The sequence below is a fragment of the Miscanthus floridulus genome, chromosome 11 (genome assembly GCF_019320115.1).
Source record: "Miscanthus floridulus cultivar M001 chromosome 11, ASM1932011v1, whole genome shotgun sequence".
In the NCBI taxonomy this organism is placed as follows: Eukaryota; Viridiplantae; Streptophyta; class Magnoliopsida; order Poales; family Poaceae; genus Miscanthus; species Miscanthus floridulus.
In genome coordinates, this window is record NC_089590.1 from 28,467,120 (window position 1) to 28,492,233 (window position 25,114).

Genomic DNA, 25,114 nt, shown 5'->3' on the forward strand with positions numbered 1-25,114 from the left:
AACTCATGCTATTGAGAGCCCACTTAGGATAGGAATATAAGCATAACTAAAGCATAACTAGAGCACAAGACTAATACTTAAAGTAAAAGACTTGAAATAATACTTGCATAGAAAGTAACACACTAAAATAAATAAAAGTACTTACAAAAGAAAGATAGAGCTATACCAGACTCCTGAAGACTGCTCTAGAGCTCCCACCAAGACTAGCACTACTACTAGAGCTACATCTCTTATGAGTGAAGGTGCCAGTTACAAGTGAGGGAGAGGGGTTCTATTTATAGCCTAAGGTGGAGAAGGGGCTACTCCATCGCCACATCAACGATCCACGTGATGTTCTCTCCTTGCCCATGGATCAAACCACCAATGAACTACCTTAAACTGACGCATAGGATTGCTCCAAAGTGTGTTTCCTTGCATGTGTCTGAAGGAGAGGCGGTGGAGTGGAAGTGGGGCGTCGGGCGTCGTAGGTAGGGCATTGGCTGACCCTTGATTTCTCTGCCTTTCGATCGTAGGGCCTTGGTTGGCTCCCAAAGGTGGTTGTGAAGGCAGCACATGTGAAGATTTGGTCGGTAAGGCGGTTCCAAGGTCGGTTGGAGGGCTCCAAGTCCATGATAGTGGACCCATGGATCCAAGACCACTCCATTGTGACCATTGATGCAAACCGACTTAAATCAACACTTGGGACAGCTTGTGGAGCAGCTCCCACGGATCAGTGACATGGACAGTGCCAAGGTGGCACATGGGGGGCTAGGCGATGCCCTAGTGGGGCCAGCCGATGGGCCCAAGTGGCCCCAAGGCTTTCTGCCACATCCACTTGTCTCCATGTGTCCATATTTGTCACCTTTTTGCTTATTTTTTGCTCAAATTTCCTACATACAAATAAATCTCCATGTACAAGTGGAAATAGATGAATTATAAACATAAATCACTACCTATGTTGTTGTTTACACCCATTTTTTGTGCAATGTTTATGGTCAAAATAGGCATTTAGTGACCGTCAACAAGCTCCCCCACACTAAACCTTTGTTCGTCCCGAGCAAAGCGGGAAAACAAAGATTTAAGTGTATCTTGATATGAAACAAGACTTCAAAAGATATGATGCTAACATAAAAGATATACCAAGTCATACCTCGTACCTTGTGGATTTTGATGTGTCTACCATGTCACCTTGAGCGGTTGAAAAGTGGAATAGCTTTGACACTAAGTCATCACTATCCCCTATTTAGCGTACTTGAAGTTTTTATAACTTTTGCAATTGAAAACTTAGCTCATACTTCTCCTCAAATGGTACTCTCAAGTCACTCAATGGTGTATGTATCCTCACCAAGGCAATGATATTTGCCTTCCTTCCTACTTCTAATAGGCTTATGTAGAGTTTGGGTAGGATAAAAGTAAAGCACACTTGCATTGCATATATTGCTAAGTCAAACAATGGATCCATGGAGAAAAATATTATACACTCGGATCAAGGAGTGCATGTGTGTGGAAATAAGATAATGATTATGATTACTCCATAGCAATGATTCTTTCTCCATCCTTTATATGAGAACAGGGCTAGTTTTTTTTCTCGACTATGGACTAAAATGTGTCCTCACATTTTTTTTCATAGACCTTCATGTGTCCACATTTTTTTTATTTTTTTTCTCGATACTATAGCCCATGCCTCATTTATGATGCTGATGGAGAAAAATCATGCTAGCAAACATGGAGTATTTATTTGGTGGAAATGTAAAGGCATGTTTTTGCTTACTTCTAGTGTAGAAGCATAGCATATATTTTGTGGAGTGTATGTGACCTTGATCTTAAGAGCATGATAAAATTCTCAACATATGTCAACAAAATTTGACAAAGCTCAATACAAACACAAGCAGTATGATGAGTACAGGCCCGATCTTCCGAGAGGTAGCCGGTAAGTTCGATTTGTGGAGATCTCGACGTTGGCGATCCGGCTTCAAATCAGACACGATTCGAACCCTGCAACCATTACACCACCGCTCCGTTGGTTATCAACCAAGCACAACTTGATTGACCTCGCCAAGAAGGCTTTTCCTGCAAGCGAATCGAAGCGCACAAGCAAGAAGGTAAAACACGCAATCTGAAATTGCAAATATGAATGACGCGAATATCAATAGAGGGTTCAAGAACTCGGTTCCAAAGGACTAATCGACACAGTGGAGGAGATCAAGAACGGGGGCCCTGGATCACTGTAAAAGGATTTGTCACCACAGTTACAATGAACGATTCAGTTTCTCGATGGAAAACTAAACTCTAAACAAAACCCAATTGTGTAGCGGCGGCGGCGGCTGTGTTTATAGTCTAAGACTTGACCTAGGGTTGGGGACGGCCAGGGGTTGGGCGCCCACAACTTGGGCTTAAGGCCCGACACGATACATGGCCAAGTTGGCCCAAATAGGTGACGCAGCACCTTGCCATGGTCACACAGAATGATCCACGGACCTTCTGGAGCTGGGACCAGATCCAAAACGACGGCATCGTCGTCCCCTTTCCAACGCATCCAAGAACGGCCCGTTTCGATGTCGTATGAGGAAGTTATGACCGAAACAGTGACGACGTGTCTACTGAATCCGAGGACGACGTGGCAGCTGAGTTGGAAACGAATTGCAACTTGGGGAAGACCATGGCGTCGGTGTGTCCAGCGTGGCGATGTCCTCATCATCCTCCCCTTCTCAAATTGGAGTCGTCCTCGACTCCATCTTGGCGATGTCCTCATTATCCCCTCCTTGTAGAATTGGAGTCGTCCTCGACTCCATCCCATCATCAGCGAACTCCTGCAAAAGGTTAGTGACAGCAGGCAATGCACCAAACATAAAAGGTTGACAAAACATAGTATAACATGGTGCATCAGGATTATCACATAACTCAGCAGTAGCAGGAGTTGTAGCAAGAAAAGCACCTCCTTTTAACTTAATCCCATTATGTTTAGCAATGTCTGTTGGAGGTTTATTTTTTATCTCATTAGCATGTTTAATAATGTCCGTAGGAGACAAAGGCAGCAATGTAATTTTCTTGTCCTTATTTATGATAGTGTATGTATTAGTTCTACCATGGTGTAAAGCATCATTATCAAATTCCCATGGGCGACCTAATAAAATGGAACAAGCTTGCATAGGGACAACATCAAAATTAGCAGTATCATGATAAGAACCTGTGAAAAAGCTAATGCGTGCTGATTTAGTTACCTTAGTCTTACCACTATTATTGAACCATTGAAGTTTATATGGATACGAATGTTGTCGTGTGGTCAAGCCAAGCTTGTCAACCAAATCTGAACTCACCAAGTTGTTGTAACTCCCGCTATCAATGATAGTGAGAACACGACAACCCTGCACAATGAGATACATGTGGAACAAATTGTGGCGTTGGATCTTCATCTCTTCTTCATGACCCACACGTGTACTCAACACACGCTGCACAAGAAGGCTAGGGTAGTCCGCGGCAGCAGCCACAGAGTCAATAGTGATGGCCTCCTTGTCATGATCGCCCTCGGTGGGATCTGCATCAATGTTAGCAGCAAGGGCTAAATCATCATCAACATCACTAGCACTTACATATCCATCCTCGGTAGCAATAAAAGCGCGACGACTGGGGCATTCCTTCATGACATGTCCCATGCCTTTGCATCGGTGGCAAATGATTTTAGAGCTGGACGAGGAGGAGCTAGTAGAAGCACCCGGAGTGCCACCTTTCTTCAGCTGTGGAAACTGCACATTAGACAATTTACTTACCCCGGAAGAAAATGGAGGTGTAGATGGCTGTGGTGCAACAGGAAGCTTGGGCGTCTCCGGCTCGGAACGCTGCTGAAAATTCCTCCCATTGTTAGACCTGAGAGGCTGGTGTTGTTTGCGTCCCTGTACTTCTCGTTCGGCCTTAATAGCAAGATGATACAATTGGGAAAAATTGCGCCATTCTTTGTAATCAAGTATGTTCTGTATATCATGGTTTAAACCACCAAAAAAATCTAGCACTAGCATCATCATCATCTTCATTTATACCACAACGTGCTAAACCAATAAGCAATTCTTGATAGTATGCTTCTACTCCTTTATCACCTTGTTTTAAAGTTTGTAGTTTCAAACGTAAATCACGTTGGTAATAAGGAGGAACAAAACGAGATTTCATACGTTGCTTTAAAACATTCCAAGTTTGAGGCACAGCAGCAGCATTATTGGCATTGCAAAGATCACTCCACCAGAACAAAGCAAAATTAGTAAACTCACTGGTAGCAAGTCTAACTCTATGCTCAGCAGGAACATTATGAGAATCAAATTTTTGTTGAACAGCAAGCTCCCAATCTAAATATGCCTCTGGATCAACATTACCAGCAAAAGGTGGTAGACTAAATTTAATTTTAGCAAAAGGATCATTATTACCATGATTATTACCTGCCATACCGCGACGATTGAAGTTGAGGCAGCGACGGGCACCACCGTCAGCATACGCATCTTCATCACCAGCATCTTCATCATCAGCACAATAAGGTGGAGGGCGTTGCTCAAGCTGTTCAATGCGGGTGACCAGATTGTTCACGTTGCGCATCAGCTCGGTCATAAGATTGCGTTGTTCAGTCATGAACGTTGCAAGCTCGCCCTTGGACACGCACTCATTGAAGTCCGTCGGAGTTCCTGCCATGGTTAGAAGATAGAAAAAGACAACACCAAAGTATTATCCCTATCAACTAAAAGGAAACAAGTGGTGGTGGTGAAAGTGGAATGCAAAATCACAAGCGGCTTACCACCGTCTTGCCTGTATTCTTACCAACGCCAAACAGGAGCTAAACCAAAGTGGCGAAGCAATATGTTGTTGAGCGTGGGTAACAGTTGCAAGATGAACCTGTGCTGATAGAAGAATATGTGGAGCTATGGGTAGGCACACAATATGACAGCAAGGATTAGCAATTAACGAGTGCAGAGTAGCGATTGTTCAATCTGGATCCAAAGTACAAATCACAGGTGCTGGCTAAGACGTGTCGAGACGTAGCGCAACAAGGTGAAAACAAAGGACGATCGAAAGAACTCACAGAACAAGCAAATAACCCGGATTTCTCCTTTTTCCTAAATTTTTCCCGGATTTTCCCAAAAGGCACTAGTAGGAAACAAACTTTTTTTTTACTAATTTTTTTTATACTTTTCTCTGAACAAGGATCACAAAAGATGCAACCACAAAAATTGGCACCTACAACTGACGTGGGATGTGGTCTACAGAAATTCAGCACGTTCTCTGAAAAGCGTGCAAAAACTTTGACAATTTTTTTTTCTATATTTTCCCGAATTTTTTTGGCAATTCTGATGAAACCAAACAGGGCGAAGCCAAGTTTGGGTCGGGTCCAAATGGTGTCAAGAAGCTGCACAAAAAATTTCAGATTTTTCTAATAAACGAGCGAAAAGTTATGCCTATTTTACCGAAGGTATCTCAAGGTATGTTTTCTGGGAGGCACAACATGGCGGCGGCAGTTAGGGCAAAGCGTCTCTAAACTCTAACACCAATCACAGCAGCAGGTATTCGCCTGATGATGTAAGGAGGGCTGCGATGCAGGCAAAATAAGAGCGGCTGGCAACCTATCTAGGGTTTGCGCGGCGGCGAGAAGTTACACAAGGCGGCTAGCGGGGCAAGTCGAGTAATGTGGTGGCTTCGACTTGTTGTTTGGGAACGGTGGATGGGATAGCGGCGGAAAACAAAATCACAGCAACGGGCGATTGAACTACGACCACGAACACAATCCTAAACCAGCAACAAGACTCGACCACGGACACAAACTCAACAACACGAATCTGAAACGAAATTGCAAAGGCACAAAGGGCGATAGGACAGCGGAAATTGAAATATTTTTGGGCTTTTTGTGGACTCTAGGTAATGAACAAATATGAATCTAAGGCAAACGAGATTATACCTCGCGGTAAACCTGAAATATCTGATACCAATTGATGAGTACAGGCCCGATCTTCCGAGAGGTAGCCGGTAAGTTCGATTTGTGGAGATCTCGACGTTGGCGATCCGGCTTCAAATCAGACACGATTCGAACCCTGCAACCGTTACACCACCGCTCCGTTGGTTATCAACCAAGCACAACTTGATTGACCTCGCCAAGAAGGCTTTTCCTGCAAGCGAATCGAAGCGCACAAGCAAGAAGGTAAAACACGCAATCTGAAATTGCAAATATGAATGACGCGAATATCAATAGAGGGTTCAAGAACTCGGTTCCAAAGGACTAATCGACACAGTGGAGGAGATCAAGAACGGGGGCCCTGGATCACTGTAAAAGGATTTGTCACCACAGTTACAATGAACGATTCAGTTTCTCGATGGAAAACTAAACTCTAAACAAAACCCAATTGTGTAGCGGCGGCGGCGGCTGTGTTTATAGTCTAAGACTCGACCTAGGGTTGGGGACGGCCAGGGGTTGGGCGCCCACAACTTGGGCTTAAGGCCCGACATGATACATGGCCAAGTTGGCCCAAATAGGTGACGCGGCACCTTGCCAGTGGTCACACAGAATGATCCACGGACCTTCTGGAGCTGGGACCAGATCCAAAACGACGGCATCGTCGTCCCCTTTCCAACGCATCCAAGAACGGCCCGTTTCGATATCGTATGAGGAAGTTATGACCGAAACAGTGATGACGTGTCTGCTGAATCCGAGGACGACGTGGCAGCTGAGTTGGAAACGAATTGCAACTTGGGGAAGACCATGGCGTCGGTGTGTCCAGCGTGGCGATGTCCTCATCACAGTATATGTGGAAGGTTTTCAACATGTAACATGATATTTGGCTTTGGTAGGAAATATCACCATTGAGGAGAAGTGAGGCTATTAATTGTGATGTTTTATCAAAACAAGAAATCTCCAAGAGCTTATATAGGAAGATAGGATTTCTTTAGTCTCTACCATATCTCACTTCACAACAACTTAGTTGACATGTTTTCCTAATATAGATGTGTCAACAAGTAATAAGTATACGAACTAGGAATAAAGTTTATGTTGACCAATCTTTATAAAGTCATATTCATAGTTTGGCATGATTCACATTTTAAGTTTGATTTTAGTATATAGCATTTTTCAACACATCAAACATATAGGAACAAAGCAAGAGTGGGTAGAGGGAGTGCAAACCAACGTGCCAAAGTGGCAGAGGCCTGAGAGGTGGTAGAGAAGAATCGATAGCCTCCCCCACACTAGGGCTTTTATGTCACTTGACAATAAAAGCCTAGTGTTGATGCTGGGGCATCCCTTAGAGTGTACTCCAATGTTGAATGTCAATTTGCTCAAGTTGTTGCCACCTTGTTGTTTTGACCCTCCATCCTTTTTGTGTTCAACCTGAAAGGTTTAGCAACAAATACCCAAAGGATACAAGTTCTACAAGATGCTTTTATTCTCACTTTACAAAGTTACTTCATTTTTTTAGGTGAGAACAAAGAGAAGAGACTAAACATTTTTTTAGAGTTCTTGGACATGTTCTCTCCTCATTCTTTTTAATCTTAAAACAATTAGTGAACAAAGATCCCAAAAAGAGTTTGTCCCAGAAGCATGTTTTCCCCTCATTGCTTTTTTAGAAAGGCTTTATTCAAGGAGTGGTTACAAGCTTATTATGCAAAGAGATAATGCAAGTAAGATAATGCAAGTAAGTCTTTATTTATTGTTTATTTTTATTTTAACCTAAGACAAGACTATTCTAATTTATTATGCATGAAATAAAAGGAAATGTAAAAAGTGAAAATTAAATACAGGATACACATTGATTTACCTGTCAGCGAGGACTTGTTTTGTCGAGTCAATTGATGACTTCCCCATTGAATTTAGTTTGAATTTCTTATTTCCGCCACACCATCTTGCTTCTTATTGAGTTCTATTTCCCACAAAGGTTAGTGGACAACATATACCCGAACGAATTCTCGAAGAAACAAGGGTGGCTATGACGACAAGTTGGCACTCCTATTTTGTTAGCATGGATAGTTTTTCCCATGTTCTTAGCTATTGTTTATTGTCCACCAAGTTCTTGCAAAAACTTTCACAAATAAAGCACAACATGACAAAAGAGAGATTAAAGTATTTACAACACACCCTTCAAAGATGAGAGGTGGCTCTTTTTCATGATGTGCAAAATTTTGTTGAAGCCTTTATCTCCATATTTGAATATATCTCAACAACTTACTCATTCATATTTACAATTTTACATGCGACCACTATCTACAAGAGTAGTTTTAGTTCAATAACTAAACCAGACTCCATGTCTAACTTAATTAAGGAAGGCTATTTAACCTAAGCACCATGCTTAATTTAAAAAGCCTATGGAAATATGATCAGTTCATCCAAACCTTAAACTAGGCACCAAGCTTAATTTAAAGGCTATAGATGTATGATCAACACTTCCAAACTAAAACATACTAGCATAAATGGAAGGAAGCATGAAAGCATATTAAGATTGATTCAAGTAGGGATGAGAATATTAATGGTGAACCAATTAAACAAGCATGCTATAGAAAGGAAAGCTAACTAAATGAATGCTATGATTTTGAAACAAGAAATCTAACTAAATGAATGCTTAAGCATAAATGTCTAGGCCTTAGCTTTTTCCCGTAGCGTGAACCATCAGCCGATATCATACCGAATATCATATTTAGCAAACATATGAATCTGTTGGTCCCTTTTAACTTACGTCTACTATGAAGCTAGAATAAGAACCCGAATAGATAGATAACAAAGGAAATTTGTCATCTACCTAGACTAGGAACAGTACTCAACTACAGTTCAGAGACTAGGAGCTACCCAAAGAAAGCACTAAGCATTTGCGATTCAAGCAAACATGGAATGGTGAGAATAAAATGAAAAGATAGGTTCTCACATAACTTGATTGATTTCGCTATCACCCAAAACTTGAGATGAAGTTGTGAGTGATGCAACGCCTTTGTTCCATCACATATGATGATTTCTTCTTTTGACAGTGACCTTTTCTCCATTTGCACATTGTTAGAAATGTATATATATACATACTTATGAGATGGCAAGGTGAAGGTGTTGATGATCCATGAATGACCAGACGCCCTAGGCTCTTGATGGTTTTCTTGTAGAAATAAGCCAGAAGGTCTAATGGTTGATTTTGCCCTGTTTATTCCACACTCAATAGGACAAGAATAATCCCACAAAAGCTAGTGGTAAACTAGATTAGCAGACATCAAGGTAACTATCAAAATCTTTATGCCAATTGCTTCCCCGGCAATGATGTCAGAAATGCTTGTTGACATCTCTTAGCGTCGCTACTAGGTTTTGTAATCCCCAGCAACCGCGCTAGAAATGCTTGTTGACATTTCTTAGTGTCGCTACCAGGTTTTGTAATCCGCGACAACGGCTCTAGAAATGCTTATTTATATTTCTTATGCTCCAGTAGATAATTCCGCAAGCGCATAGAATATCATTGTAGCATTTCACCCGGGAGTATTCCAGGTATCGTTATTTATATTTTACCATAGGGAAGCAAGGGTTAAAGATAGTGATAGTTAAACATCATGTATCTACTAACTAACATAACGACTAGATTAAAGTGGGAGTAAGTGATATACACTAAAATGGGTGACACACATTGATCCAATCATGGAATGGTAAATTGGAAACATAACTAAATAGCACGACAATAATAAAAAGAACACTAGAATCCTAAATTACTTCTATTCAAGCACTACTCTAGCTAGTGATTGTGGTTATACTAACAAACCAAGATAGTGCAAGGTAGGATGCAATAGCACTTGAGGCGTACCTGCCCCAAACTCACCCAGAGGGTTGATTGGGCACAAAGCACCATTAGCCCTATGATTTAACAACTAGACCTATCATGGGGGAATACATAGGATGGACAGGGCTATCACCACCTGCCAACTACCCCGATCTATCCGGAGGCCTAGCCACATTGCAAGGTACCCCACAGTATAAGCACCACGCTTACACAATTTCATACTACCCTAGCCTCATGTTAAGACTAAAGCATCAACTAGTGATGAACAACCATGCTAGTGAGAGCCCACTTATCATAGGAATCTAAGCATAACTAGTGCACAAGACTAATACTTAAAGTAGAAGACTTGAAATAATACTTGCATAGAAAGTAACACACTAAAATAAATAAAGTACTTACAAAAAAAAGATAGAGCTATACCAGACTCCTAAAGACTGCTCTAGAGCTCCCACCAAGACTAGCACTACTACTAGAGCTACATCTTGAGAGAGTAGAGAGAGCTACATCTCTTATGAGTGAAGGTGCCAATTACAAGTGAGGGAGAGGGGTTCTATTTATATAGCCTAAGGTCGAGTAGGGGCTACTCCATCCTTTTTGAGGGTCACTAACATCAATTATACACCATCAACATAACCTGCATTTATATTTAATTCCATCACCAAATAGAGGTATAGGGGTTTAAACTAATGAATTCCATGAGCTTTGGTAAATATTTGTATGTAGGAGGATTTATCCAGAAAACAGCTCTCGGGACCACTGCCATACACTCCAAACAAGCAAACCAACGACAAGTGATTCAACCCGTGAAAACTGCGAAAGACAACTCTAGAGGGTTCCAGAAGACACCATGCCAAAGCTTGGGCCAAACGGCCATGAAAGTGGGCCAGCCGGCCTAGCCCATTCATTGGTCAGCCTGTCATAGAGCTGGCTCGCCCTCGGCCACCTCGTACTCTTTCCTATGATCTACACCATTGATTTTAAGGCGGTGGTCGAGGGAGTTAACGCGGATCAATGATGTGGCGATTCCTTGCCCCCTACTCTACCTCGATTCCTTGCCCCCTAACCACCTTGGCCTATATATAGCAGCCTGTCGAGGACCAATACTAGGGTACCCGAAGAGGAGGGGCTAATGGTCATCAACATTAATTCATCCAAGCAGTCAAGAGCGTGACTATGGCTCTAATCGGCCCCTAGGTGCACGGGCTCCGCCTCAACCAACCTCTAGGGAGCCTCTAGGGGCGGGCTCTACCTCGCCCGACCCCAAGGTCGTGAGCTCTGCCTCGCCTAACCTTTGGGGTGGGCTCCACCTCGCCTAACCCTGAGGTCGTGGGCTCCGCCTAGCCCGACCCTAAGACCATGGTCCCCGCCTCGCCTGACCTCTAGGGGGCAGGCTCCACCTCACCCAACCCTAAGGTCGTGGGCTCTGCCTCGACCGACCTTTAGGGGCAGGCTCGGCCTTGCTCGACCCCTCGGGTGTAGGCTCTGTCTCACCTGATGGGGTCCCATACCGCTGCCAACCACTCGAGGTCCAGGCGTATGGGCCTATATCAAAGCTCTAACACCAGGGAAGAGACCGGCACACCCCGATGTAACCCATGGCCATGATAGGCCATACCTAAGGATTCACATTAAGAACAGCGTCGGGCATACCGATGTTATTCTGCCTAACCCTCGATGAACACTAACAGGCGCATTAGTTCACCACGACGTCCGCTAGGATGAAGTGGAGCGCCATGATCGGTAGATGACGCCTGCGCATGGAGATAGTGATGGACAGGGCCACGACATGGCACCGTCCTTGTTTGTATCTATAGGGTCGGCGGGACTCGCACGAAGGAGAAGGACCCAGTGATCCTAAAGGCCTTTAGCTCTCTCTCATTCTTCTCTTTCCCTCCACTGTAACCTATGCTTTCTCTTGGCCTATAAAAGGGAAAGCAGGGCAAGCCATGAAGGGGATTGATCGATCAGACCAAACGAACCCATCGAATCAAACCGCAGACCGATCGGATTAACCCATCAAGGACTGATCAAGCCGAACCACGAGATAGCAAACACATGAGCACACGATTGACCAGCAACCAAGCTCTCAACACCCATTCACTCATTTCACTAGAGACTTGGGACCTGTCCCTCTCTTGCCCATTTGTAACCCCTACTACAAACTTTCAGTGCTAGTAACATGAGCAATAGTAACAAACTAGACGTAGGGACATTCTGCCTAAACTAGTATAAACCTCATGTCCTCTAAGCACACCATCCGAGCCAGACGCGCAATACTATAAATTTACTCGTTGGTGGTAATTCGAAACACCGATAGTTGGCACGCTAGGTAGGGGCCTTTTGGGCATCTCGACATCCACACCAGGCCTCGTATGGCTAGTCACAACGTCAGCTGGGTCCCGGACGTGCATGCGCGCTTCGGGGACCTAGACTTTGTCGTCACGACGGAGGGAGAGTTGGAACAGGATCCAACCACCATCCAACCTCTCCACTTCACCAGTCTCGATGCGATCGCCGAGGCGCTTGAGGAGCTGCAGCTGCACGCACCGGAGGCCCACACCCTCAGGAGCGACTAGCTCCTCGGCTTTGACTACGGGAGGTTAGAGCGCCAGCACGGCGCCTTCCTAGGACCCCGACCATCCTAGGATGACCTATGCCACCTCACCTTCTCATTCGCCAATGTCATGGCATAGCTTGCCGGAGGCGAGTCGCTCTCTCCGGAATACCTCATCTAGAGCGCCCCGATGGCACTCCCGCTCGGTCTGTGCAATGCCACAAAGACCGTTGGCCACCTTGTTGCACAACGCACTCCTCCATTCCCTAAGAACGACGAGTTTGTGGGGATGGCCGAATATGTCACGGAGTCTTTCCATGACCTCCTCATAGAAGAATTGGAGTCGTGCTCCAGCTCTGACTCTAGCAGGGGGAGCCATCACCCCTCTCGGGAGTGTTTCGTGACAGATACCCCCAAGGGACACGTCGAAAGCATCCACGAGGGAGAGGCTACCCCAACAAACGACCTCGATGACAAGGTTGAGGGGGATGCAGGGGCCCAACCTCGCCTGCGGATAGAGCAGCTGAAGGCCCGGCACCAAGAGCTCAAGGAAGCGTGACTCTAGCTCGAGCAGGAACACGTGGAGCTCGATTGAGACATCAAGCACCATGGAGACGGTTGGCGCGCGTGTCATGGCCTATGACAAGAACCGGATGATCATCAAGGACGATGAAGCCCTCCCACACTTCACCCGGGCGAGCCAGAACATCGTCGCTGTGGTGGCCTTGCTCTGGGGGCTTCTGGGGCTGCGACGCTCGAGGACCGTTAGGCCCACCATGAGATTCGCATGCTACTCGAGTGTGCGGCAGCGCAGTAGGCCAATAGATCGATGTCCCGATGACGCAAGCTCGATGCCAGCCAGCGAACGCCCTCAGAGCGACCCAACAAGAACGTGTCAGTCCACCAGGCGCCGTAAGGCAGCGAGCTGCGCACCATGGTCTCGCTGCAATAGTGTCTCAGCCACCACCGTGACGCACGCGACACCCTCGATGTCCACAGGCATGCTCACGGTGATGCGAGGGAGGGGGGTAGCCATGGCTACCACCTTGTCATGGTGGACGCTACAACAGCGGTGAGGATAGAAGCCCGAGCCCCCACTTGCTAGGACCTTAGGCCTTCGGCCGACACATCCTCAACGTCGTCATCCCACCATGGTACCGACCACCAACTAATATCCTAAAATACTCTAGGTTAACGAACCCCAGACTATGGCTTGAGAATTAGCGGCTTGCTTGCCAATCTAGTGGAACGGATAATAACAATTTCATTATCCACAACCTTCCATTGTTTCTGGCCAATTTGGCACGGACATGGTTGGAACACCTTCTGCCCAACAGAATCCAAAGTTGGGTAGACCTGAAAGAGATCTTCATGGGAAACTTTCAGGGCACATACAAGCATCCTCGGAACCCATGGGATCTCAAAAACTACTAACAGAAGGCCAGGGAAACCCTTCGTGGGTACATCCGGTGCTTCTCCCGGTAGTGCAATGAGCTGCCTAATGTCGTCGACACCGACATCATAGGAGCTTTCCTATCTGGGACCACCTATGAGTCCTTGGTCCATAAGCTAGGACATAAGGGCCCACAAACCACCAAGGAGCTCCTCGACGTCATCACTAGCCATGCCTTGGGCGAGGAGGTTCGACTGCCTCAAGGGCAAGGTGAAGTGGGACAAGGACGCCGGCGAAGGCACCTCCAACCATCCTAGCAAGAAGAAGAGCAAGTAGCGACGTGAGGGCTCGCTCATGGCCACCGCCGACCGCAAGGGGGTCGGAAGCCCGCATAGGGTACCCTGAACCACTTTGAGAAGCTACTCGAAGGGCCATGCCTAAACCATGCCTTCCCTGTCAAGTATCTATATAAGGACTGTGGCCTCATGAAGTGGTTCTTGTCCAGATGGTCCAACAAGGGGGAGCACAGGGGGGACCCCAACCCGGCCATAGACGATGCCGAAGAGAAGGACGGTGGCTTTCCAACACTAGATGTCTGCCTCATGATCTTCGGAGGGTCAGTGGCCTATGACTCCAAGCACCGCCAGAAGCTTGCACGCCGTGAGGTCTATACGGTCGAGCTAGCCGCGCCTTCCTCCGATGGTCGGAGTCTGCCATAACCTTTGATCGGACCAACCACCTAGAAAGCATCCCGCAATCGGGATGATATCTGATCGTGGTCGACCCGATCATCGGCACGAAGTGGCTCACCAAGGTACTGATGGATGGAGGCAGTGGCCTCAACATCATGTATGCTAAGACGCTCGACGCCATGGGCATCAACCAAGTGTGCATCATGCCTGAAAAGCAGGCCATGACACTCGGGCAGATCAATCTAACCGTCACCTTTGGGGATCTATCCAATTATAGTACAGAGACCCTCACCTTCAAGGTGGTCACGTTCCATGGAACCTACCACACCATCTAGGGATGTCCATGCTATGCAAAGTTCATGGCCGTCCCCAACTACACCTATCTGAAGTTGAAGATGTTGGGACCTTGTGGGGTCATTACCATTGGCACCTCCTTCAAGCGCGCCTACGAGTGCGAGGTCGAGTGCTGTGAACACACTGCAGCAAGCGTCGCCTTCAAAGAGCTCGCAGCCATCAGGAAGGAGGTCACCAAAGAAGCACCTAACCCCAAGCGGTCGACTAGGTCTTTTGAGCCTGTAGAGGGCGCCAATGAGGTCCTCATAGACCCTAGTGGCTCCAAGGGCAAAGCGGTGCGCATTGGCACCACGCTTTCCTCAAAATAGGAAACCACGCTCGTCAACTTCCTTCATGCCAACAGAGACATCTTTACATGGAAATCCTTAGACATGCCAAGCATTCCAAGAGAAGTCACCAAGCACGCCTTGAAGATCAGGCCAGGCTTCAAGCCAGTGAAGCAACGCCTACGTCGCTTCGACAAGGGGAAGCACAGGGCCATCGGCAAGGAGATTGCGAAGCTTTTGGCAGCCGGGTTCATCAAGGAAGTATACCACCCCAAGTGGTTAGCCAATCCTGTTCTTGTATGAAAGAATAGTGGGAAATGGAGAATATGTGTTGACTACATGGGTCTCAACAAAGCATGTCCAAAGGATCCATTTCCTTTGCCATGCATTGACCAAGTAGTCGACTCGACCTTAGGGTGCGAAACTCTTTGCTTCCTTGATGCGTACTCTAGGTACCATTAGATCATGATGAAAGAGTCTAACCAGCTCATGATATCTTTCATCACCCCATTTGGATCATTCGGCTATGTCACGATGCCGTTTGGTCTAAAGAACGATGGGCTACGTACCAGCGCTGTATGCTCAAGTGTTTCGGGGACCTCATTGGGCGAACCATTGAGGCCTACATAGACGACATCATGGTCAAGTCCAAATGGGCTGACCAGGTCATAGCTGACCTAGAGCAGACCATCGCGAAACTATGAGTAAATGGCATTAAGCACAACCCCGAGAAGTACATTTTTGGGGTCCCAAGGGGTATGCTACTGGGTATTATCGTGTCCGAGCGTGGCATCGAAGCCAACCTTGAGAAGATCTCAGCCATCATGAGGATGGGCCTGATTTAGAACGTAAAAGGGGTACAACGAGTTGTAGGGTGCCTCACCGCGCTCAGCCGCTTCATCTCACGCCTCGGCGAATGAGGTTTCCCCTTCTATTGGCTCCTAAAGAAGGCCGACCATTTTGAATGGATGCCCAAGACCTAGGAGGCACTTGACGGGGTCAAGCAGCTTCTAACAAAGGCCCCAAGAGCTGGTGACGATAGGTGTCTTTGCTAGCGATCAGTACAAGCCCTCGGTCCGCTACGATGAGCCAGAACAAGCCAGTGATGGGCCACCCGCCCAGGGCTCGAGGGCTGACCAGCCGACGGCTCCATCCTATGCCAAAGTCATGGAGCTTGAGGAGGGTCCAATGATAGAGCCCGACCCTCTGGCCGACTAGAGGACGCCTTACCTCAACTACCTCCTCCATGAGGCGCTGCTGAAGGGCAAGATGGAGGCTCATCGGCTCGAGCGTCGTGCCAAGTCCTTTGTCCTTATTGAGGGCGAGCTCTACAGGTGAAGCCACACTGGGATATAAAACCATAGTGTCACATACTCCTCAATTGGTGAGCAACTCCTACCAAAGCCAAATTTGACATCTTGCAAAGTCTCAAGCCTTCCACATAAGTTGCTTGTTATTGTATTGAGTTTGGTCAAGTCTTGTTGACCCTTGTTGAGAGATTTATCATGCTCCCAAGATCAATATCACGTGCACCCACATATACATGTTGCTCCTACGCTACGCAAAAACAAGCTTCCATCCACCAAAAACTCTGCTCCTACACTGGGGGTAAACATAAAAAAATGTTTGTTAGGCAAATACTCCATGTTCTAAAAAGATAATGATCTCTCTCTAAATATGTGGTTTTGAAGAAGAGACATGGGCTATGCAAAAAACTAAAAAATATATATGGACACATGAAGGTCCAAATATATATATAAAAATATGGACACATGAAGGTCCAAGTACAAAAGAAAAAAAAAGATGATAAGCACATGAAGGCTCATGTATCGAAAAGAGAAGGAAGAAAGATATCCATGTTTCAAAAATAATAAGTTATAGAGAGAGATCATATTCACAAAAAGAGTATAGTTTTAGTTTACCCTTTTTCACACACATGCACATTTTCATCTAAGAGTATGGCACTTCTCTCCTTGATCCTCGATTTGACTTTACAACATATGTAATACAGGTATGCCATATTGTTTATCCCTACCTAAATCTCTACATAAACCTTTTTAGAAGTAGGAGAAAACAAAAGAAGGCAAAACATTGCTATGCCTTGGTAAGGATTTATACACCATTGAGTGATTTGAGAGTGCCACTTGAGGAGTATAAAGTGAACTATGTTTTTTCTTGAGAAAAACTTCAAAAACTCCAAGTTGCTAATATGTGAAATTGGAAAGATGACTTTGTTTCAAGAACTGTTTTGCTTTTCAACAACCCAAGAAAACATGTTAGCTAACGCCACAAATCCCACTTGTGTAAAGAATGTGTTGAAATAGCTTTCATGTAAGCCATATATCTTAGAATGCTATGCTCATGATTACTTTTATCTCTAACTTTGCTCGAGGACGAGCAAAGGGGTAAGTGTGGGGGAGCTTGTTGGTGCTCCTTAATGATCAAATCTGATCGCCAATTAAGGCACAAAAAGAGGAGAAATTGGCAATCTTAAACACATATGCATTTACTATTGACCTAGTTCCACATGTATTTAGAGATTATTGTTTTGTAGGACACAAGTACAAATATATGGAAGAATACACCAAAAGGAGCTTTCCAATGCTGATTTGTGCAAAGGAATAATTAGAGAAGCCCATCAACTTAAATTTATCTGGGCAAAATACCCACCAAGGAGTAGCCCAGGAACCATCACCGACCCACCATGCGAAGGCGGTGGCGAGAGGGCCAGGTCAGGGGGTGGCCGACCCCCCATCGGCGCCTCTCTGCCGCCCCTTCGAATGATGGTGGCATGAGGGCATGTAGAAGGCAGTGAAGCATGTACTTCATGCCAAATATAGACGCACACACCGCTTTACTCCCTATATAAATAGAAGGGCAACACCCCCCTCTCAACACAACACCACAAGGAAGAAGAGCACACCTCACTTGAGTTAGAGCAACACTCCAAAGGGCTTTGGCCCTAGATAGCTAGTAGAGTAGTAAGGGAGAGATGTGAGGAAGAGCTCGGGGAAGCGCCGAACTTGTCGGTGTCTCCCCAGCTTGTACCTCGACGAGCATCTTTACTTCAATGGGTTCTCCAGCTAAGTGAGTATTCATGGTTCTTTTGGTTATAAAGTCTTTTGATTAGTTAAGCTTTACTCTTACTTATTTGTGGGTTTGTCGTTCATCCTTGCGGCGAATACTCTAGTAGAAGGGCCATGATAAAGATATATAACCCTTGCTAGCACGCTAGAGTAGTAGTCGATAGCATAGACGTGATGTCTAGGCTAGAAGCTACCTTCGTTTGCCTCATTTCCCACGGATGAGGGGTATGCGGCAAGTGGTAACAGCCCTGTTCGTCCCTCGTAATCCTCCACATCCGGGTTCGACGTATAGCTATAGGCCGGTATCGCTTGGCAGACCAGATGTAAGCCGGTGCCCAAAGTAAACAAGTAGAAGCAGAATTTATCTATCCTTAGACCCTAGAACCTTAGGAATCCACCTCAACCTCTACCTACTCTACCTTTGTGTTGTCCTTGAATGAAATAGCTAGAAGAGTACCTCCGTTCCCTATGGAAAACACGATACCCTAAATAGTTCTGGGTGAAGTGCTACAACGGTACTTACTGGCACTTGCGGATTATTTCTGTTTGCGTTAAGAAATACCAACACATACATATTTCAAATTTGCAACAGATCTTAAACGGAAATGTGAACCCCTTGATGAAGAGATACTTCATGATACTATGCAACAGGATTCTACTTCCCAGCAGCAGCAGCAGCAGCAACATTGGTTCACTCGACATCAGGAGGACTATGGATCATGAATTGTTCAGTGTTGTTGACTAGTCCCAGGTTGTATTCAATGATCTGTAGCTTGCTGTTCGCGCATGGCACGACCAGGATAAAACTCAACTCACTCAAACCATATATGGATGCGCCATTTTCCTAATTGTAATTCTCCTCGTCCCTATGAGTATTTAATTAAGCTAGCTCAATGTGTGCTGATGTTATTTTTGTGAGGTCTTAATGACTTGTCAATTTTTAGTGATGATATTTTCCTTGTTCCAATATGCTTGCTTCACCTATTCACCTACCTCACTATCATTTCACATTCCACTAACTAATCTGTCCTTTCACTTCGTGTTTTTGATTCCCCATAGTTCATCTTGTACTCAGTATCATTTATCCTAACTCATTACTTTGATTTCTTTCTCCTATTACCTTATTAAACTGCTAAGGCCTTTATTTGAGATTTACCGCATTAATTAATAACTCTTACCTATTTATACACCTACTTTTTATGAACAGCTTTACTATCTCGACAACATTGACCACCCCCTCTCCCCGGTGGACCGGACTTCCATTCCACGCATCACATTTTATGATAATGCTCTCATAGAGCACTTTACAGCTACTGATACAATTATAACTAGTGAGGGTGCACAGACTTTTGGTTTCCAACCTGTGAGACAGCTATCTCCTTTGTTATATTCTAACTTATTCCTTTCAACCATATTATAAGGGTCATGTTTTTGTCACTTTGACTTTATTTCATACAGTTCAAGAGCTGGAATACAACCTGCAATGATATTGCAGATGTCAGTGGTGTCCACTTGCAACACACAAACGTTGATAGGCCAGGAATGCCCCACTTTGACATCCCACACCTCCAGTTTTTGTTGTCTCAGCTCAGAGATGGTCTTACTAGCCTGCGTAAAGAGAGATTTGCCTAGTTTGATGATACGCTCCCGCAGAACACAAGGTCCATTGAGCATTCTATTGGAAACATTGTGAGAGCCCACACTAAGCTAGCTGAACACTGCCGTCCAATCTTACATGAACTCGTTGCATCATTATCTAGGCACAACAACAATCTAGTTCACACTTCCAGCACAATGCAAACACTCAGCGATCATGATACCCATGATTCTATCCACCGTACCCCGCCATCATCGTCCGGTCACCTTGTTCTATTTCATAAATAAGTCATCTCACCCTGTCTACTTGTTAAGGATCAAATATAGTGACAAAAGTTTACCACTTATGCCTAGGTCATGAGATTCACCCTCATTGTAGCTTTATTCCTGTTCGTACTTTACTTCCGAGCCAGATGCCTGACCATGCAACCAATTGCACCACTCTAGGTATACTCTACTCCTGCTATTGCATGTTTGCTTCTCCTTTCTGTGATATTTGTATTTGTTTTGCTATGTTTTCTCATAACAATCATGCCTTGTACATTTGTAGGTCCTAGCTCACTTACCCCCACACCACCCACTGGCCCATTTGGCTCACCTGTTCACAGTGTAGTTTCATCCCATCACATTTCTGAGCATTTACTTGTTCATAGTGTAGTTTCTGGTTCGCCCATCATAGTTTGTTTTCCTCTTGTTATCGTTTTCTCTTCCATTGTTCGAATGACTTGACATTTGATTCTTTTTAACAGGAATTCCTTCAAGGGGTACAACAGATTCCTATCAGGGCCCTAATGAAAGGTCCTAAATGGCTACAGGGGGTGAATAGCCTAATAAAACTTCAACAAAAACACTAGAGCAACTAATTAGTCAATTAGAAAGAGAAATTTTTTGCTCTAGCACTACACAAACGTTGCAAGCCACATATTCCAATAATTCTAGTAGATTATAATCTCTAGGCACACACAAAGGCTATGTCACTACTCTTACTCTAGTTGAGCTAACTAACAACAAGCTAGAAGCTAACCAAGCTACTCAACTAACTAGCAAGAGAGCTACACTACTCAAACTACCTCTACTACAAGTAAGTAAAGAAGTAATGCGAGAGAGGTAGAGAGTGGTATACCGATCGTGGCAAGAGAGATGATCAATCAATCAAATGAATACAAAGAGAATTCCAATACACAATTGACACAAGATTTTTCTCCCGAGGTTCATGTGCTTGCTGCATGCTAGTCCCCGTTGTGTCGACCATTCACTTGGTGGTTCGCAAGCTAATTGGCACCACGCCAAGCCCTAAACTAGAGCACCACAAGAACCTACCCACAAGTGAGGGTAAATCAATGATACGAGCAATTTACTAGAGTTACCTTTTGGCTCTTCGCCGGGGAAGCCACAAGATCCCTCACAAATCACCGAGAGATGGCCATGAACAATCACCAACTCATGCCAATGCTCCTCTGCTGCTCCAAGCCGTCTAAGTGGTAGCAACCACCAAGAAACCGCAGCTCAAATGATCCACAAGTGCCAGTAGATTCAATCACTCAAGCAAATGCACTTTGGATCACTCCCAACTCACTTGAATGCACAATCAAGCAAGAGATTGAATAAGAGAGGTTTGACTTAGCTCACTAGCAAGTATGGATGATCAAAATGTCCAAGAGAGTGAGCTAGAGCCGGCCAACAAGTATTTATAGAGCCCCTAAAGGAATAGAGCCATTATACCCCTTCATTTAGCTCACTGCGCGTCGACCGAATAGGCCTGCGTAATGACTAGACGCACCGGTACCTAGCGTCCGATCACTGGATGGCCACCACGCGTCCCTTGCATTTAACCTCGGCTGTCGATCTCCAATGGTCATCTCACGTACTCGCACACACTTAAGTTAGGACTAGACTCGCCTCTCGGGTGACCGGACTCGCCAGACCACGCGTCCAATCACGATCCTGAGAGGTCCAGAACGCGAAGTTTCTGATCGGACGCATTCTGTCAGCGATGACCGGACTCACCTAGAGTCCGGTCACCCCTCTGCGCTCTATGCCGGCTGAGGAATAGTGCCAAGGGACCATCAAGTCGTGCCCCTGTGCATGAGTCTAATCGCCGCTCGCTGTTGTGCCTCCTCTGTACACCATGACTAGACTTGTCAGCCAACGTTCGGTCGCTCGCTTGCGCCGAGTCTAGTCTAGCCACCACAGTCGATCGAGACCGAGGGTTAGGCACCAGACTCGTGCCCTCAGGGTCCGGTCCCACCGAAACCCAGAGTCTGGTCAACCTTCTCTTCACATTTTCAACTCCAATTACTTCACCTTTGTGCATGTGTGCCAACTCCAAGTATTTGAACACAAGTGTACATGAGTTAGCAACATTCTAAGCCAATTGCCAAGGGTCTTAAGTTAGCACAGTAGGTCCTAATGCATATGCATGATCAACAACACCTAGTGGCACTTGATAATCGCTTTAACCATGATTTTTTCCTCTTAATAGTATGGCTATCTATCCTAAATACACTCACACCCTCTATGGTGTCTTGAGTGCCAAAACAAAAACATATTTGATACATTTTCCTTGATCATCCTTGATTTTTGTTTCTCCTTCTTCTTTTTCAAGTTGGATCTTGATCACCATCATCACATGCATATCCATCTTCATCTCCATGGAATTCATCTTACTCCACCACTTGATCTTGGACCATCCTATCTTGTCTACACACTTAGATCAAGGATTAGTCCAATAGGTTTTATCAAATAGCCAAAACCAAACTATGACTTTTACCTAATTTATTTGGCACCTCATCAGGCACGATCGTCTATAGTTCCAATTCAGTTCTTATACCTTCAAACTGAAACCATAAATTTCATTGCCAATTCACTTCTTCATTCTCCCAGCTGAACCTACTCTTCACTCACAAACTTCAGTTCAAACCCTGATTATGGCCCCATTAGCAATCGCCACCATGGAAGACGGCAGCCCAAACACTTCTTCAGAGGGTTTACCATGCGTTTCTTTTTTGGCTTCATATTTTTTTCTATATTTTATTTCTAGAATTTTTCATCCAACTGCACTTTCAGCATGTGGGTTAAAAGTTCTTTATTTTTTGCGGCAATGGACCCATCAAGCCATCGACAATCCTTTGCTACGAAGACAAGTACATATGTCATATGTGATGATCATAAGGGCACATCCACGAGTCCTAAACTAATTCCACTTGGTCATGATAGTTCATCTAAGGTTCTCTCACAACTTATACCACCCTTCTTTTTTAACAAGTATCCTATTATTTTTTATTTCTAATATGCATTTACTAAGCTCTATTACTAGTTTTCTTAGTTTGCTTGTTCTTTCAGGATCAGTTGGTGGAAAAGGTGTCAAACATAGTTAATCGTGTAAGTACACCTAGCAGTTCACTCAATGTCACTCGTTTGCTATACATTCTAGTGTTTTTTAAATAAAAAATGTATGTTGTTACATAAAATTAGAATTGTTCCGAGCAACTTGTCCAAATCAACTGAAAAGGAGTTCCTAATAACTCGTAGTTACTATGTAGTTCTTTTCACGGACATGGCATAATTTCAATATCAGGCCCTCGTTTTATTTCAAACCTGTATAGTAGTATTTCGTTGCCTCCCCCCATTCCCATTGTGAGCATAACTCTCCTTATGGTCCATATGCTCCCAAACTGACTCAAGAAGGCACTAACACAACAATCGGATAAGGCACCACTTCTGTATTCAAGTGGCAGATTCTAGATGATGTGCCTATGTTCAAGTTTCCTGGAAAGAGATTAACGAAGAAGCCATTCAAGTTTTGTTCATCCTTCAAGCCTGGCATTATGTCTCATCCTCCACCCAATCTAGACATTTCATTGAGTATGCATGCCTTCCTGTGTGGAGATGACACTTCATTGAAAAGGTTCCTTCTGATTCCATTTGAAGACATCATACTCTTCCTTCCATTTTTCAGAATGCTTATTGAATTCCATTCAGGAAAACTTTGACGCACTTTGGGACACAATCATTGACTGGCCAAGATATTGCACTTTCCTTTGGCGTTGGGAAGTTCATAGACTTTGTGTTCATGTGTGGATTTGTGAAATGCAAAGCTGAAGATGACTTGCTTGTTCGTCCCGAATGTGGATACCGAATATTCCTACATCCTCTTGTCTCGGTACATCCCTACATTTTCAAACTAATCACTTCACTTTTCTTTTCTTCTTATAACATTGATAACATTCCAATCATACTGTACAGGACATTCTTAAGTCAGAGTCCTTCAATTTTGACAAATCTCAGCCTTAGTGCAGCCAGGACATTGTAGTAGACGTTATCAAGCGATGCCTCCCCACGATTGACTTAAAAAAGGTAAAGATGGCATGCGTATCATGTGCACATTTTTTTCTTCCTAGTTTTCATACCAATAGTTTACCGCTAAAATCTTATTTCTTTCATATACACATCTCGCAGATATTCCTTCCGGTCTTACATCTTCGTCATTGGTCTGTATATTGTATCAATCTTGGCTAAGTTCGTGTCAATGTTCTACACTCAATGAATTATAGTTCTAACAATGAGGCCACATGGGATACACACCATTCACCAATGGGCCAAATACTCATGCAACGCCTTAGTGTTGCACTATCTTTAGCTGCACCCCACACATTCCCCTAATTTGCAAATTGGAGACGTGTACCCATTTGGGTTTCATTTCAAAAGGATATAAATGACTCTGACATATTCTCCATGAAGTTTATTGAGTTCTATGAAGGTGAGGGTCATGGTTCTCTATAGACTACTATAGATCCGATATGAATCCTTTTTGCTTGTTAATATATCCCTCATTTTATTTTCCTTGTTTCTAACCTTTTTTCCTTCGAGGATCGGTCAAGAGAGTTGAGGGCAAAGATGCTACAATATCTAGCCTTCCATACTGCAAACAAAGTCCATGCTCCCCCTGAGCTTCTTCAGTTCCGTATTGGAGAGTTCCATCCTTCCTTCCATCCTATGTTTTATTAGTGGAAGGCAGCCCGATTCCTGAAGGCAGTCAAGGTCCTTTATTGGGCTGATCCTCATTATGTTACTATCCTAGGGAGTTTTGACGTAGGCTAAGTAAGCCATGTTTTAATCTTGTATTTACAGATTCATGAGTTCTCTTTGTTGGTTGATGGCACAGTCGAGCTGTCCTACTTATTGTCATGTTGAGCAAAGTTTCATATTTCTTGCTTGTAAAAATAGCTAGGTTCCAAGTACATTGTGATTTGGATTGTATGAAATGTGAAAATTGCTACAAAAATAGCCTTTGCATTTTGCTCCGATAGCTTAACCTTTCTTAATGATTTATCTTTATGCATGGATGGAGAAACTGTTTTATTTCTTGCTGAGTGTCAAAGTCCCATATGATGCTGCTGGTTTCATCTTTTCGAACCATGCTGGTCTATGTTT

General features: G+C 44.5%; 1 pseudogene; it reads left to right on the forward strand.

Moving 5' to 3' along the window:
- The first annotated feature begins 14,738 nt into the window (after window positions 1-14,738).
- Window positions 14,739-24,688, forward strand: LOC136491737 (uncharacterized; annotated as a pseudogene).
- The last annotated feature ends 426 nt before the right edge of the window (window positions 24,689-25,114 follow it).